The 17,763-nt window shown below is 38.2% G+C and overlaps 1 protein-coding gene across 1 annotated transcript in view; it reads left to right on the top strand.

Annotated features, from left to right (window-relative positions):
• Positions 1–17,763, top strand: part of LOC309810953 (uncharacterized protein) — a 116,423-nt gene that overhangs the window by 43,690 nt on the left and 54,970 nt on the right. The window contains exon 3 of the mRNA XM_082633329.1: positions 773–888. The gene's annotated coding sequence lies outside the window, so the exon portion shown is untranslated. The remainder of the gene's footprint in view (positions 1–772; positions 889–17,763) is intronic.

Below are 17,763 nucleotides of genomic sequence, written 5' to 3'. Positions count from 1 at the left end.
TTTGGTCCCCAGAATAACAGTTAAAGTAATATAAATGGTAAAATTAACCTCCTTTAATTGTTACTGGGACTGAGGGCCAAAAATTAACCATATTCCTACAGCCCGAACGCAGCTAGAAACCGCTTGTCTTCCAGGCTTTTGCTCTTACTCTTCATTCTAGGGATTGACTCAGAGATGTTGGAAATCCAGTTTAAACTGGATATGACTGGGGAAGTGAGAAGGTCATGATCTTTGACATCAGATGTATTCTGGGTTTAGATTTTACTTCTTATTTAGTGTTGTACATTACAATGTTTTTAAGGATTATATTCATGGTCATTTTTATTTTTATTTTTTTTATGGTCATTTTTAATTTAAAAACTCAGAAGCAGCAAAGATATGCTTGTGTGATAGATTGTAAGGTGGCTTCATGATTCCCACTGCCTCCTGGGTTTCATGCCTTTGTTGGATCCCCTCCCCTTGAGTACATTTGGGACCTGTGACTTGCTTGTAAACAATAAATACAGCACAGGTGATGGATGCCACTCCTGTAACGACATTACTCTACAGAAGACTTGGTCTTGGTGGCACACTTTCTCTAGAGACTGTCCGTTTTGGCTTGATGAAGTAAGCGTCCATGCTGGGGAAGTCTACAGGGCATGGGGCTGTAGGTGGCCTCTAGGACCAGCCTCTCGCCAACAGCCAGCAAGAAGCCAGGGCCCTTGGGTTCTACAAGCACAGGGAAATGAATTCTGTTGACCATCTAAGTGACCTTAGAAATGTTCTTCCCCAGTCAAGCCTCCAGATGAGAATGCAGAACAGAGGACACCTTAATTTTGGCTTTGTGAAACCCTAAGCAGAGGACCCAGTTTAGCCATGCCTGGACTCCTGACCCAGCAAAATTGTGAGGTAGTAATTGTGTGTTATTTTAAGCCATTAAGTTTGTAGTAACTAATACAACTTGTATGTGTGGTTCAGGTATTCAACATATTAATACATACAGTGTAGTTCCTTCTTTGATAAACTTTGTGTTAAATATTGCTGTCCTGATGCCTTCTGGTTTTTCTCTTTTACTCCTTCACATACATGTCCCTGCCTTGACCTTCACTGCAAAGTCTTCATGAGACAAAAACTAATGAAGTGGTGCCCTATGGATCAGCCACAGGTTGAGGGCTCTCTGGGATTTCCAACTGCATTTCTGCTTCAAAGACTGTGTATCTGAGATCCATAGCCTTCATCCCTGCAGGTCCTTTGGGATAGTCTCTTGACTAAACCTCTGTGGCAGGACAGAAACACAGTCAACTCAGGTTGTACAACTCAAGTTGCAACTGTAATGTGAAGAATACTTATGGTAAAGAACTAGGAGCAATTAAGTACTAAACCAGGTCTCATTTAATCTAGTTAAATGAGGTATGAATTCAGCCAGGCTTGCTCACTAACCCCTTCCTTCCTTCCTTCCTTTCTTCTTTTTTACCTTCTTTCTTTCTTCTGTGTTTCTTTCATTTTTTAATCCCTATATAATTCTCCATAGTTCTATTTCTCTATATCACTCATTTTCATTTATTTATTTATTATTTATTTAAAAGTATAGTTCCTGTACAATATTGCATGGGTTGTAGGTGTACAATATAGTGATTCACAATGTTAAAGGTTATACTCCATTTATAGTTATTGTAAAATATTGGCTATATTCCCTGTGTTATACAGTATATCCTTGTAGCTTATTTTGTACCTTATAATACCCTACCCTTATATTGCCCCTCACTCCTTCCCTCTCCCCATTGGTAACCACTAGTTTGTTCTCTATATCTGTGAATCTGCTTATTTTTTGTTATATTCACTAGTTTGTTTTATTTTTTTAGATTCCACATTTAGTGATATCATACAGTATTTGTCTTTCTCTGTCTGACTTATTTCACTTAGCATAATGCCCTCTAAGTCCATCCACATTGCTGTAAATGGCAACACTTCATTTTTTTTAATGGTGAGTAGAATTCTATTGTATATATATGCCATATCTTCTTTATCCATTCATCTGTTGATGGACACTTAGGTTGCTTCCATATCTTGGCAACTGTAAATAATGCTGCTATGAACATTGCGGTGCATGTATCTTTTTGAATTAGTGTTTTTGTTTTTTTTGTATGCATACCCAGGAGTGGAATTGCCAGGTCATATGGTAGTTCTATTTCTAGTTTTTTGAGAAACCTCCATAGTATTTTCCATAGTGGCTGCACCAGTTTACATTCCCACCAACAGTGTAGGAGGGTTCCCTTTTCTCCACATCCTTGCCAACATTTGTTATTTATATTCTTTTTGATGATAGGTGGGAGGTGATATCTCCTTGAGGTTTTGATTTGCATTTCCCTGATGATTACTTGAAAGCTTTTGCACAGCAAAGCAAACCAACAAAGAAATGAAAAGACAATGTACTGAATGGGAGAAAATATATGCAAATGATATGACTGATAAGGGGTTAATATCCAACATATATAAACAGCTGATTCAACTCAACATAAAAAACCAAACAACCCGATGAAAAAATGGGGCAGAAAAACTAACTAGACATTTTTCCAAAGAGGAAGTGCAGATGGCCAATAGGTACATGAAAAGATGCCTTCATTTTCTTTTTATTAACATAAATTTTTATTATACCAGTAATATATTAATATAATATCATATATTAGTATATATTGTGTGACATCAAACTTCATTTGTCAGCTATCTTTTTTAGACCAAAAAATAACTTGGAACTCATTACTTTTTTCATATATATATAAAATATATATGATATATATGATTATATATATATCTGTATGAAATACAGATGTATATAATTATTATTTTAAACTACTGCATGCTATTATGATATTATTAGTGTATCACAATGTATCCATCCCCTTAACTATTTAGATTATTTCTGGGGCTTCCCTGGTGGCACAGTGGTTAAGAATCCACTTGCTAATACAGGGGACACAGGTTCTAGCCCTGGTCCAGGAAGATCCCACATGCCACGGAGCAACTAAGCCCGTGTGCCACAACTACTGAGCCTGCACTCTAGAGTCCATGAGCCACAGCTACTGAGCCCATGTGCCACAACTACTGAGCCTACGCTCTAGAGCCTGTGCTCCATAACAAGAGAAGCCACCACAATGAGAAGCCCACGCACCGCAACGAAGAGTAACCCCCACTCTCCGCAACTAGAGAAAGCCCGTGCGCAGCAACGAAGACACAATCAATGCAGCCAAAAATAAATAAATTAAATAAATAAGTAATGAACTATTTAGATTATTTCTGATGTTCTGATATAAGCAAATGCTGATTGCATGATTCCTTTGGCACATGTGTGATGATCTCCCTAAGGTAGATTAAATACCAGAAGTGAAACTCTGAGTATGTCCATTTTATTTTTACTTTTTGTATTGAGGTGTAATTTACATACATTATATTAATTTCAGGTGTACAACATAATGATTTAATATTTGTATGTGTTGTGAAATGATCACCCCAATAAGGCTAGTTAACATCTGTCACCATACAGAGTCACAGAATTTTGTTTTCTTGTGATGAGAACTTTTAAGATCTATTCTCTTAACTTTCAAATATGCAGTACAGTATTATTACCTGTAGTTGACATGCTGAACATTGCGGCGTATATCCATTTTAATTTTATTAACTACTGACTAATTGTTCTCCAAAGTGTCTGTGCAGCCCACACTCCTACCAGCTATGCAGGAGAGAGCTCCCTTCTGCACAGGCCCCACTGACACTTGATATCACCCACTTTAAAATTTTTGCTCTAGCTCTCCTATTTCTTTTCTCCTTTTTCTCATCCTCATCATTCTCCTCCTTTTCTCTTCTCTCCCTCTGTTATTTTCCCTGGCTCTTGTTCCCTTTCTCTTGGTTTCCTTTGCTCTTTTGTTTCCTCATCCTCTTTTGCTTTCTTTATTCATAATTTTTTAATTTTGAAAATTTAATTTATAATCTGATTTATTACTTAATGAAGATCATGAAAATATCTGCCAGCAAATGTACATTTACAAAATCATTGTCAAAGGTTGCAGTGTTTTCTACATCATTGTTCCACCATACTTTAAAAAATTGAGGTAAAATACCCATAACATAAAATTAACCATTGTTAAGTGTACAATTCAGTGACATTTAGTACACTGACAGTGTTATACAACCACCATCTCTATCAAATTCTAAAATATTTTCATAGCCCCAAAAGAAATGGGTATGGGTACCCCATATTCATAAAGCAGTCACTCCCCAATTCTCCCTTCTCCTAGGCCCTGACAACCACTAATCTGATTTTTTCTCTATGGATTTACCTATTCTGAATATTTCATATAAATGAAATCATACAATATGTGACCTTGTGTATCTGATTTCTTGTACTTTGAATGCGGTACACGGGCCTCTCACTGTTGTGCCCTCTCCTGTTGCGGAGCACAGGCTCCGGACGCGCAGGCTCAGCGGCCATGGCTCATGGGCCCAGCCGCTCCGCGGCATGTGGGATCCTCCCAGACCGGGGCACGAACCTGTGTCCCCTGCATCGGCAGGCGGACTCTCAACCACTGCGCCACCAGGGAAGCCCTACTTTGAATGTTTTTGAGGTTAATCCATGGTGTAGCATGTATCAGTACTTCATTCTTTTTTAATGTCTGAATAATGCTCTATTGAATGGATATGCCACACTTTGTTTATCCATTAACCAGTTGATGAACATTTAGATAATTTCCATCTCTTGACTAGTGTGAATAGTGCTGCGATGAACATTTGTGTATAAATTTTTGTTTGAATATCTGTTTTCAGTTCTTTTGGGTCTCTACTTAGGAGAGGAATTACTAGGTCATATGGTAATTCTATGTTTAACTTCTTGAGAAACTGCCAATCTGCTTTCCATAGCACCTGTACCATTTTACATTCCTACCAGCAGAGTACGAGTGTTCCTGTTTCTCTACCTTCCTGATGACACTAGCTATTTCTTGGGGTTTTTTGTTTTGATTGTAGCTATCCTAGCAGGTATAAAGTGGTATCTTGTTGTTTTGATTTGCGTTTCCCAATGACTAATATGTTGAACACCTTTTCATGTGTTTGTTGGACATTTGTATATCTTCTTTGGAGAAATGTGTACAAGTGCTTTGCTTATTGTTTTTTATTATTATAATCCTTTTTAAAAATTATTTGTTTATTTATTTATTTATTTTTGGCTGCGTTGGGTCTTCGTTGCTGAGGGCGGGCTTTCTTTAGTTGCAGTGCATGGGCTTCTCATTGTGGTGGCTTCTCTTGTTGCAGAGCATGGGCTCTAGGCTCACGGGCTTCAGTAGTTGTGGCTCACAGGCTCTACAGTGCAGGCTCAGTAGTTGTGGAGCACAGGCTTAGTTGCTCCGCAGCATGTGGGATCTTCCTGGACCAGGGCTCGAACCCGTATCCCCTGCATTGGCAGGCGGATTTGTAACCACTGCACCACCAGGGAAGCCCCATCCTTTATTTATTTTTAAATTGGGTTGTTTGTCTTTTTGTTGTTGAGTTGTAAGGGCTCTTCATATATTCTGGATACTGGATGACTCCTATCAGATGTATGATTTTCAAATATTTTCTCCCATTCTGTGGGTTGTCTTTTCACTTTCTTGATAGTGTCCTTTGATGCACAAGTTTTTAATTTTGATGAAATTTATTTTTTCCTTTGCTGCTTGTGCTTTTGGGGCCATTTCTAGAGTCTACTGCGAAATCCAAGGTTACAAAGATTTACCCCTATGTTTTATTTCCAGAGTATTATGGTTTTTAACTCTTACATTGTTGATGTATTTTGAGTAAATTTTTACATATATTGTGAGATAGAGGCCCAACTTCATTCTTTCGCACGTAGATATTCGGTTGTCCAGCATTATTTGTTGAAGAGTTTATTTTTTCCCATTGAGTGGTCTTGGCACCTTTGTTAAAATCAGTTGACCATAGATGTATGGGTAAATTTTTGGATTCTCAAGTCTATTCTGTTGATCTTTATGTCAATACCACATACTGTTTTGATTACTAATAAATTTCTTTTCTGGTAAGTTTTAAAATCAGGAGGTGTAGGTCTTCTAATTTTGTCCTTTTTCAAGATAGTTTTGGCTATTTGGGCTCCATTGAAATTCCATTTGAATTTTATGAACATCGTTTCCATTTCTGCAAAAAGGTCATTGAGGTTTTGATTGGGATTATAATGAATCTGTACATCACTTTGTAGTATTGCCATCTTAACAATGTTAAGTCTTCCAGTATATGAACATGGGATATTTTTCATTTATTTAGGTCTTCATTAATTTCTTTCAGCAATGTTTTGTAGTTTTCAGTGTACAAATCTGTACTTTCTTGGTTAAATTTATTCCTAACTCTCTTGCCTTCACTCTCCATCTATCCTTTTTCTTTTTCATTTTTTGTTGTTGTTGTTTTTTTGTCTCAGAAGCTGAACATTTCTCCCATTTAAATACCAAGTCCAACGAATGGTCAGGAGCATTATTCCTAATAGCCAAGAAGTGGAAACAACCCAAATGTCTGTCAACTGATGAATGGGTAAACAAAATCTAGTATATCCATACAATGGAATATTGTTCAGCCACAAAAAGGAAAGAAGTGCTGATACATGAAATAACATGGCTGAAACTTGAAACCATTATGCTAAGAAGCCAAACACAAAAGGCCACATATTTGCCTTTCCTTTTTGGAGCAATGAAATGATCTGGAATTAGATAATGGTGATTCAACCTTGTGAATATGGTAAAAAACCACTGACCTGTATGTTTTAGAGGGTAAATGTTATGGTATGTGAACTATATCACAATAAAAAAGTAAAAATAAGTTAAAAAAAGAAAAAGTGCATTACACAGTTTTAGGTCACAGCACTTCTTAGAGCTGTCTAGACTCTACCTCCTTACTCTTCCTGCAATCTTCTCATAGAAAATCTTTGAGCTTCTCTTTTCTGTGCACATGGCAGACTCAAAGCTGTCAGAACTGCTTCCAGAACTGACAGTGCCAGTGTTTTTCGGTGGATAGGATCCCAGCAGGCCTTAGGGCAGCAGGACCTGGGCGGGTGATCTGGCCCGGGAATGAGGAAACCTCTTGAGGTGCACTCCAGCAGAGCACCTGTCTTGGCTAGATCTCCATCAGCACCCGGGAGAAGCCTGTCATCTCTGTTGCTGTCTGCAGTAAGTGCTATGTGGTGTGTCTAGGTTGTTCTTTAGTTTGTTTTTGGCTTTTTTCCTCTGCTTTCCCAAAGCTTTGTGGGTCGTCTCCATTTGAACATGCTCTTAGAGTCAGTCCCTTGGGAGATTGGAGAGCTCCCAGGTTTTAGGTGAAGGTCACATCTTGGGGAAGAAGTTTGCACCTTTATCCACGCAGAAGACCTTAGTCTTTGTTTAACAGCAGGAATACCTGCTTAGAGTAGATTGGGGGATCTCCGAGGCATTCAGAATTCTTATGAGTTTAGTGAACACTGATATTAGAAGAGCCTCTGGTTAGTTTAGAATTTCACTGCTCTGAACATCCACCTTGAGATATTTCCTGAAAGATGGACCATGAACTTCTGTGTGAGGCCCAGACAGTTTTCAAAGTTTCAGTCCTCATCTCAGGATATATCCTTATATTACATAGGGCAGAAGGCAGAAGATTTAGGTTAGGATAGAGTACTGAATGTTTTGGAAACAATAAAACCTAAATTTTTACATCATCAAAAGTATAGCATCATTGTTCTTAAATAAATTTTGTTCTGAACAAGACCTAAATTCAAGAAATTCAGTATGTAGCTAAACAACAGTTATTTTTCAAATGGTAAATAAAGCTGATTGATATAAAAATTACAGTTAGATCTAGGCAATATCATTATGGAGCTGATTAAAGAAAGGTAAACACTGATGTATAAACAACTGAGCAATAACTATGAAATATTCCCATTCCACCTGATCAAATATAAAATTATTTGTAGTCAATTATATCTCAATAAAAATAATTGTAAAAATAATCGTAAAGTAAATAAAAATGGGGAAGATTACAAATGAAGAATAACCAATAATAAAGAAATTTATTTAAATATTCACTCATCAAAGAGGCAATTCTAATATGCAAGTGTACAATTAAACTCTTTTTATAATTTCAAGACCATTCAAAGACAATATTCTTCTGTGCATCCTATAAAGAGGGTGTTGCCACATGAGCAGTTGTAACTGGAACACAAATCTTAATGTCTGGGCCATGTAAGCAGTTGTTCTCTCTTAGGAAATGGGATGGAGAGCTAACTATTATCTAACAGCTACTTCTCTACTTCGTGTAAAAGAGGTTCTTAGAAAAAATATGAAGGTCAGCATTTGAGATCCAAGTCAGCATTTGTGAAGAGGCCTCACTCTGCTCCGTCAGAAAAACTCAGCCACAGCCAACCTTTGAGGCCAGGAACCAAATGAGTGGGGTGACCCTGCCATTTATGGGACCTGGGAGGGGCTGAGGTTTTCTTGGCTTGGTTCATGGTAGGGGGCAGAGACCAGAGTTGCCCTTTTCTCTCTGTGCTCCTCAAATCACTTCATTGGTTGCAAATTCATTCATTCAACCAACAGATATTTATGAAGTGCCACCATGTGCCAGGCACAGTTAGTTCTGGGTTCAAATGGGTGCAAAGCCTTCATTATGGCTCTATGGTACATAGCCATATGTACTGGGAAAATATACTCAGGAAAAAAGTAGATTAACCTTTAAATGTATTCTGCCTACATCTCATATTTTTAAACCTGATTCAAGTGACTTGATATAGTTCCTTTAATGTATGGGATTAGTGAATAGGACATGTCTCATTTTCTGCCTAATAGGTAATAGTTGGAATTGAGGCACAATGCAAAGAGAAAAATATATTATGTAAAAGTATCTCACAATAGTAAGCCCTATGTTAGGGCTTGTTTTTGCTAGATTTTAATTAAGAAAGCACATTTTAAAATTCAGTAGCCTTAAGGATTTTTATTTATTTATTTTCTTAATATTTATATATGTAAGTATATATTTATTATTGAGATAACATTGGTTTATAACATTATTTAAGTTTCATGTGTACGACATTATATTTCTACTTCTGCATACTCTACAGCTTGTTCATCCCCAAAAATTTAGTTTCCATCCGTCACCATCAGCTGACCCCCTTTACCCATTTCACCCTCCTCCTACCTCTTCCCCTCTGGTAACCATTACTCTGTTCCTTAGAGGATTTTTAAATCACAAATTATCTCTGGGTTCCAGAAGGGAGAATTAGTGTTCAGAGTTAGGAGAAAAATGGAAAGTTGCTGAAAAGTAGAAACACAAACCAACTAAAGTGAAGAGAAAACAAGAGGTTAGAAGTATGGATTCCTCTGTAAGGACTTTGCAGTTTGTATTGACTATTTTTTAATATTATACTACATTCCAAACACAATTCTATTAAGAAATTGTAGGTGAAAACTTTATTGTTTAGATGTGCTGGTCTTTTAAAATTATGTCTTTCATAAAGCTTAGTAGAATGTTTGTATCAGTATCATCTTTAATAAGTTACAAGACTGAAAATTACAGAACTAAAAAGGTTAGTAGACCTTTACAGAAGGTCATCAAAATAAAGTGTGGCTTAAGCACAAACTCTAAACAGTTCTAAAAGTAGACAAATAATTTTACTATTGGCCTGGTGATGAGGTGTGGTAGGCCATTGTTGAATTTTCAGATTAACAGAGCCTACAGGGGCCTTATAAATCAGGAGGCTTATCATTCATGTTAATTTTTGTAAGTTCTTCTTAGGTTTTAATATTAACCATACCTCTGAGACTGTAATCAAGATGATAAGATGATCTAGCTGAGGGACTTCCCTGGTGGTCCAGTTGTTAAGACTCCACGCTCCCAGTGCAGGGGGGCCGGGTTTGTTCCTTGGTCAGGGAACTAGATCCTGCATGCCGCAACTAAGAGCCCACATGCTGCAACTAAAGGCCCCTCATGTCACAGCAAAGATCCCACATGCCACAACTAAGACCTGGCACAGCAAATAAATAAATAAATGAATAAATAAATATTAAAAAAAGAAAAGATGATCTAGCTGATTTTGATGTTCCTGAATCATTAGATTTTTTAGCCTTTTTTTTTAAAGAAAAGGAAAAGAAAATATCTGACTCTTTAAAAGTGCCATACTGGGGACTTCCCTGGTGGTGCAGTGGTTAAGAATCCGCCTGCCAATGCAGGGAACATGGGTTTAAGCCCTGGTCCGGGAAGATCCCACATGTCGTGGAGCAACTAAGCCCATGCACCACAACTACTGAGCCTGTGCTCTAGAGCCCACGAGCCACAACTACTGAGTCTGCATGCCACAACTACTGAAGCCCGCGCACCTAGAGCCCATGCTCCACAACAAGAGAAGGCACCGCAATGAGAAGCCTGTGCACCGCAATGAAGAGTAGCCCCCACTCGCCGCAACTAGAGAAAGCCCGCGCACAGCAACAAAGACCCAACGCAGCCAAATAAATAAAATAAATATATAAATAAAATTTAAAATTTATTTTAAAAAAAGTGCCATACTGGATTGGACCTGGAGGAAATGTCAAGTAATTCCTATCCGGATTGCTTTCAATGAGTGAGATGATGCAAATTAAGTCCTTAGAACAGCATGTGGCACATAAGCTATCTCATTATTATTGTTACTATTATCCATATCATAGACTATTATGTAGCTGAGTTTTATAAGGAAAAGATATACTATATAGTAAATACATGATCTTTTAAAATTTTATTATTTATTTATTTATGGCTATGTCGGATCTTAGTTGCGGCACGCAGGATCTTCGTTGAGGCATGCGGGATCTTTCGTTGTGGAACGTGGGCTTCTCTCTAATTCTGGTGTGCAGGTTTTCTCTTCTCTACTTGTGGCACGCAGACTCCAGGGTGCATGGGCTCTGTAGTTTGTGGCACGCAGGCTCTCTAGTTGAGGCATGAGAGCTCAGTAGTTGTGGCGCGTGGGCCCAGCTGCCCTGCGGCATGTGGGATCCTAGTTCCCTGACCAGGGATCAAACCCGCGTCCCCTGCACCGTAAGGTGGATTCTTCACCACTGGACCACCAGGGAAATCCCTTCTTTTTTTAAAGTTGAAGTATAGTCTATTTACAATGTCGTGTTAGTTTCTGGTGTACAGCAAAGTAATTCAGTTATACATACATATAATATTCTTTTTCATATTCTTTTCCATTATGGTGTATTACAGGCTACTGAAAATAGTTCCCTGTGCTATACAGTAGGACCTCTTTGTTTATCTGACCTTCTCTATATTGTTTATCTTATTTTATACACTTTTCGGTTTTTTCCTTTTTTGTATTAACTATATTGTATGTATAATCAGGAAAAAAGCAATTAAAAGAAAACCCTTTAGAAAGAACAAGGCCACAAGAAAAGATCTGACTTTACTGTGGAACAGAGATTTGAGTAATTGGTCTCTTTCACAGATCTGTTTATACAGAGGGATAGGCTGGTCTGGTGACCACAGGTGTATGGCACCGGCCATCAGGAACATTCCCCTGATTACACCCTATTACGCCCCACCCCCCTGGGCCCTGTGTGCTTCCTCTAGGCCAGGGGTAGGCGTGGATACTCACTGTTGGCCGTGGAGCCAGTGCCCTTGGGGCCACCTGTCCAGCAAAAGCGCCTGTGGATCCGTCACTTTTCCCGTGAATCTGGTATCTGGGCCTCATTTCCCCATCATCAAATGAGAAGACAGTAATGTCTGGTTCCCCTTTAGAGAGGCATTCTAGGAATCAGCTGAGTAGTATCTGTAACTAGCTGGTGGGCGAAATCTCTCTAGCTTTGCTCCATTTATTAGTGATGTCCAGGGTGGCTTCCTAGAACTGTGGATGGAAAGGACTCTCGGGAGGCCCCCATCCAGCCCCTCTTCAAGGAAGGCTGCAACCAAGCCACCCAGACTGCCAGGATGCTTCTTCCCTGGCTTCCCTGCATAATTTATTTATGGCTCTAAAACCCAGCAGAGTCAGTAATGTCCTCTCTCTCTTTATATCTTTCCACTCTTAAACTGCATCCCTATTGGGACTATTTTCAAACGGTTTCCTTAGTCTTCTTTGGACTTCCTCCTACTTCTCTGCATTCAATGCGAGAAGCTCTAAACTCAACCTTTCCTCTAATAGATGCTAAGCAGTCTTGCTTGAGCAGAGTAAAGGACAATTTGTATCCTTCAATGTCATACAAAAGTTATTCTCGGCAGAGGAAACACGTGGAGGGAAATTAGGGGCTGCGGTGAGCTGAGATCAAAATTCTGCTCCACAGCCCACCTACCGGTGACTGCAGACGAGTCAGTTATTTGCTTTGCCTCAGTCCTTGGAAGGTGAGAAAGGAATACATACTAATACTTCATAAGGCCACTGTGAAGAGTAAATGAGATAGTATATATAAAGTGCTAGGTTTATGTCATGCATGTTTTTTTCATACGAAACTGGCTTAAGTACAAGTCAGTTTCTTCATCTGGTGTTCAGCAGAAGAAACGTCATCTGCTCCAAAGCTGGAGAAAAAAGTGACTATAGTGGATTTACTGACAAACAGAACTATCCTGTGCTCTAAGAGATGTTCAAGAGTAATTTTAACTATGTTTAATGTTTGCCTTAAATGCTGATTTTAAAGCCAAGCTCTATGATAAGATCCAACTTCCTTGAGTAAGCGTTTACCTTACAATTTTATAGTTCTCAGCAGTTTACAATGCAGTTCCGACAACTCACGTTTTAAAGCTTAGTGATTTTGGAATCATTGGCCCAAAGATAGATAACTTAACACTTATAGTCCTCACAAAGGGATAGCTTGATTTGGAACTATCTCCTTTAATTCCCAGAAATCCCTATGAAATAAGAGAAAAAAACATATATCAGCAGTGTTTGAAGTAGTCAGTGCATAAGAGATAAAAGGTATAGCCCCAGCTTTGTAGGACAGATCAAAAACTGTGTTGCAAATGAGACAAAATCCCACAGATTCAATGACAAATAAATGAAGAAAAAAACCCAAACCTTAGCATGTTTCCCATATGTCCATCAAGATAAATAACAGGTAACAACTGCTTTTAATATAATAGATGAGACACTGTTCTAAGCAAATTGCATGTATTAGATGTTTAACCCTCCTATGAATTTATGGACAAGTATTGTTTCCATCCTCACTTTCTAGGTAAGGAAGCTCAGGCATGGAGAGATTAAGTCATTTTTGCAAGGTTTTACAGCACACGTGGCAGGGCTGGATTCAAATGCAGGCAGGGGGTTCCAGGAGGCCACACCTTCTGCCCACGTACCACCTGCTTCTCTTGAGTGTCGCTGGCTGGGAACTACTGGCACAGCCCAGTCTTTATCCCTAACTGGGGAAGCAGTTGTAGTACAGTACTTAAATGCACGTATTTTGGTGTCTAAAAGATTCCTCCCAGCGGCCATGGCTCACGGGCCCAGCTGCTCCGAAGCACGCGGGATCCTCCCGGACCGGGGCACGAACCCCGCGCCCCCTGCATCGGCAGGCGGACTCTCAACCACTGCACCACCAGGGAAGCCCTCCTCTTTTAATCCTTGCTCCACCACTTAGTGGAGAAGCAGGAAGGGAAGTGATTGCCTTCCCTGCTCCCTCCATCTCAAACCCTGGCTGGTAAAGAAACTGAGATCTAAAGGATTTAGATACTTAAAATAAAAATCAGGTTCTATACCCAAACACTGAGTTGTTTTGCCACCTCTGAGTCAGCTTGCCATAGTCAAATCATCATGCATTCAGAAAGCTTCCTATACATCAGCTGTCTCAGATGCACTAAGTGGTGTTTGGTTGTCTTGTTGTTGTGGTTGTTTTTAATAATCTACTAAGTATACATGGATAAGGCAGTGTGGATTACGGAGAAAGCGTATTAACACTTTGAGTTAACACTAATTCAAATAAGATAAATTGTTACTAAAACTTACTACATTCCCACCAACAGTGCAAGAGGGTTCCCTTTTCTCCACACCTTCTCTAGCATTTATTGTTAGTAGATTTTTGATGATGGCCATTCTGACCAGTGTGAGGTAGTACCTCATTGTAGTTTTCATTTCATTTCATTTGCATTTCTCTAATGATGAGTGATGTTGAGCATCCTTTCATGTGTTTGTTGGCAATCAGTAGATCTTCTTTGGAGAAATGTCTATTTTGGTCTTCTGCCCATTTTTGAATTGGGTTGCTTGTTTTTTTGATTTGAGCTGCATGAGCTGCTTGTATATTTTGGAGATTAAACCTTTGTCAGTTGCTTCATTTGCAAATATTTTCTTCCATTCTGAGGGCCGTCTTTTCGTTTGTTTATGGTTTCCTAAGCTGTGCAAAAGCTTTTAAGTTTTATTAGGTCCCATTTGTTTCTTTTTGTTTTTATTTCCATTTCTCTAGGAGATGGGTCAAAAAGGATCTTGCTGTGATTTATGTCATAGTGTGTTCTGCCTATGTTTTCCTCTAAGAGTTTTATAGTATCTGGCCTTACATTTAGGTCTTTAATCCATTTTGAGTTTATTTTTGTGTATGGTGTCAGGGAGTGTTCTAATTTCATTCCTTTACATGTAGCTGTCCACTTTTCCCAGCACCACTTATGGAAGAGGCTGTCTTTTCTCCATTGTATATTCTTGCCTCCATTATCAAAAATAAGGTGATCAAAGGTAAGATATGTGTGTGGGTTTATCTCTGGGCTTTCTATCCTGTTCCATTGATCTATATTTCTGTTTTTGTGCCAGTACTATACTGTCTTGATTACTGTAGCTTTGTAGTATAGTCTGAAGTCCGGGAGCCTGATTCCTCCAGCTCCATTTTTCTTTCTCAAGATTGCTTTGGCTATTCGGGGTCTTTTGTGTTTCCATACAAATTGTGAACTTTTTTGTTCTAGTTCTGTTAAAAATGCCATTGGTAGTTTGATAGGGATTGCATTGAATCTGTAGACTGCTTTGGGTAGTAGAGTCATTTTCAAAATGTTGATTCTTCCAATCCAAGAACATGGTATATCTCTCCATCTGTTTGTATCATCTTTAATTTCTTTCATCAGTGTCTTATCGTTTTCTGCATACAGGTCTTTTGTCTCCTTAGGTAGGTTTATTTCTAGGTATTTTATTCTTTTTGTTGCAATGGTAAATGGGAGTGTTTCCTTAACTTCTCTTTCAGATTTTTCATCATTAGTGTATAGGAATGTCAGAGATTTCTGTGCATTAATTTTGTATCCTGCTACTTTACCAAATTCACTGTTTAGCTCTAGTAGTTTTCTGGTGGCATCTTTAGGATTCTCTATATATAGTATCATGCCATCTGCAAACAGTGACAGCTTTACTTCTTCTTTTCTTATTTGGATTCCTTTTGTTTCTTTTTCTTCTCTGATTGCTGTGGCTAAAACTTCCAAAACTATGTTGAATAATAGTGGTGTCTTGTTCCTGATCTTAGTGGAAATGGTTTCAGAGTTTCACCATTGAGAATGATGTTGGCTGGGAGTTTGTCATATATGGCCTTTATTATGTTGAGGAAGGTTCCCTCTATGCCTACTTTCTGGAGGGTTTTTTTTTTTTATCATCAATAGGTGTTGAATTTTCTCGAAGGCTTTTTATGCATCTTTTGAGATGATCATATGGTTTTTCTCCTTCAGTTTGTTAACGTGGTGTATCACATTGATTGATTTGTGTATACTGAAGAATCCTTGCATTCCTGGGATAAACCCCACTTGACCATGGTGTATGATCCTTTTAATGTGCTGTTGGATTCTGTTTGCTAGTATTTTGTTGAGGATTTTTGCATCTATGTTCATCAGTAATAATGGCCTGTAGTTTTCTTTCTTTGTGACATCTTTGCCTGGTTTTGGTATCAGGGTGATGGTGGCCTCGTAGAATGAGTTTAGGAGTGTTCCTACCTCTGCTATATTTTGGAAGAGTTTGAGAGGATAGGTGTTAACTCTTCTCTAAGTGTTTGATAGAATTCACCCGTGAAGCTGTCTGGTTCTGGGCTTTTGTTTGTTAGAAGATTTTAAATCACAGTTACAATTCCAGTGCTTGTGATTGGTCTGTTTATATTTTCTGTTTCTTCCTGGTTCAGTCTCGGAAGTTTGTGCTTTTCTAAGAATTTGTCCATTTCTTCCAGGTTGTCCATTTTTTTGGCATATAGTTGCTTGTAGTAATCTCTCATGGTCCTTTGTATTTCTGCAGTGTCAGTTGTTACTTCCCCTTTTTCATTTCTAATTCTTTGATTTGAGTCTTTTCCCTTTTTTTCATGATAAGTCTGGCTAATGGTTGGTTTATCAATATTGTTTATCTTCCTAAAGAACCAGCTTTTAGTTTTATTGATCTTTACTATTGTTTCCTTCATTTCTTTTTCATTTATTTCTGATCTGGTCTTTATGATTTCTTTCCTTCTGCTAACTGGGTTTTTTGTTCTTCTTTCTCTAATTGCTTTAGGTGCAAGTTTAGGTTGTTTATTTGAGATTTTTCTTGTCTCTTGAGGTAGGATTGTATTGCTATAAACTTCCCTCTTAGAACTGCTTTTGCTGCATCCCATAGGTTTTGGGTCGTCGTATTTTCATTGTCATTTGTTTCTAGGTATTTTTTGTTTCCCTCTTTGATTTCTTCAGTGATCTCTTTGTTATTTAGTAGTGTATTGTTTAGCCTCCATGTGTTTGTATTTTTTACAGTTTTTTTCCTGTAATTGATATCTAGTTTCATAATGTTGTGGTCGGAAAAGATACTTGATATGATTTCAATTTTCTGAAGTTTACCAAGGCTTGATTCTGACCTAAGATATGATCTTTCCTGGAGAATGTTCCATGAGCAATTGAGAAGAAAGTGTATTCTGTTGTTTTTGGATGGAATGTCCTATAAATATCAATTAAATCATGTGTCATTTAAAGCTTGTGTTTCCTTATTTATTTTCATTTTTGATGATCTGTCCATTGTTGAAAGTGGGGTGTTAAAGTCCCCTACTCAGATTATGTTACTGTCGATTTCCCCTTTTATGGCTGTTAGCATTTGCCTTATGTATTGAGGTGCTCCTATGTTGGGTGCCTTAATATTTACAATTGTTATATCTTCTTCTTGGATTGATCCCTTGATCATTATGTAGTGTCCTTCTTTGTCTCTTGTTATAGCCTTTATTTTAATGTCTATTTTGTCTAGTATGAGAATTGCTACTCCAGCTTCCTTTTGGTTTCCATTTGCATGGAATATCTTTTTCCATCCCCTCACTTTCAGTTTGTATGTGTCCCTAGATCTGAAGGGGGTCTCTTGTAGACAGCATATATACAGATCTTGTTTTTGTATCCATTCAGCCAGTCTATGCCTTTTGGTTGGAGCATTTAATCCATTTACATTTAAGGTAATTATCGATATGTATGTTCCTATTACCATTTTCTTAACTGTTTTGAGTTTGTTATTGTAGGTCTTTTCCTTCTCTTGTGTTTTCTGCCTAGAGAAGTTCCTTTAGCATGTGTTGTTAAGCTGGCTTGGTGGTGCTGAATTCTGTTAGCTTTTGCTTGTCTGTAAAGGTTGTAATTTCTCCATCATATCTGAATGAGATCCTTTCTGGGTAGAGTAATCTTGGTTGCAGGTTGTTCCCTTTCATCACCTTAAATATGTCTTGCCACTCCCTTGTGGCTTGCAGTTTTTGCTGAAAGGTCAGCTGTTAACCATATGGGGATTCCCTTGTATGTTATTTGTTGCCTTTCCCTTGCTGCTTTTAATATTTTTTTCTTTGTTTTTAATTTTTGATAGTTTGATTAATATGTGTCTTGGCGTGTTTCTCCTTG

This window comes from Mesoplodon mirus, assembly GCF_964341445.2.
Source record: "Mesoplodon mirus genome assembly, chromosome: 10".
NCBI lineage: Eukaryota > Metazoa > Chordata > Mammalia > Artiodactyla > Ziphiidae > Mesoplodon > Mesoplodon mirus.
This window is presented reverse-complemented; position numbering and strand designations above follow the sequence as displayed.